The sequence below is a fragment of the Cystoisospora suis genome (genome assembly GCF_002600585.1).
Source record: "Cystoisospora suis strain Wien I chromosome Unknown contig_2155, whole genome shotgun sequence".
NCBI classification, from domain to species: domain Eukaryota; phylum Apicomplexa; class Conoidasida; order Eucoccidiorida; family Sarcocystidae; genus Cystoisospora; species Cystoisospora suis.
The window spans coordinates 1723-2249 of NW_027154954.1; the positions used below are offsets into that span (position 1 = coordinate 1723).

The 527-nt window shown below is 42.1% G+C and overlaps 1 protein-coding gene across 1 annotated transcript in view; it reads left to right on the forward strand.

Moving 5' to 3' along the window:
• CSUI_004581 (adhesion regulating molecule region protein) overlaps positions 1–527 on the forward strand; it is a 6237-nt gene that overhangs the window by 1442 nt on the left and 4268 nt on the right. The gene's annotated exons all lie outside the window — the stretch shown is intronic.

Below are 527 nucleotides of genomic sequence, written 5' to 3' on the forward strand. Positions count from 1 at the left end.
TTAATCTATCTATCTATTCTTTCGTATTTATGTGTATGGATTTTGTAAGTGCATAGTAGTGATGACAAACTAAGTCTCTCCGGCTGTTTCCATAGTATCTGTACTTGTATGGAACTATCTTGTAGGGTCGTTCTCAGTTGACTGCGTATCTCTACTGCGGGGAGAGCCTTCGATTCCTAGAGACAGACGTATACACATTGGGCCTCCACCTCTATGTGGGATGTATATCCCGGAGAATCGTGTAGATAGATGAGCTCATCCTCATATATATCATGTATATCTCATATATATCTTCAGAGATTCGTGAAGGTAGAAATATGCACTGAGACCAAATGACAGCCCCTACGATGACAGGACTTAAATGTAAGCACAAGCATCACCCATAGCACGGCTTGTCCTAGCCTCTATACTTGAAGTAGATCTCATACATGGCGTCAGTTTACCCTGTATCTCGAGTGTATAGCGCAAGAAGCTGTTGTAGAGCAGATATCTGCAAGCTTCCTGTCGAATCTCTGTAGTCTCGAAAA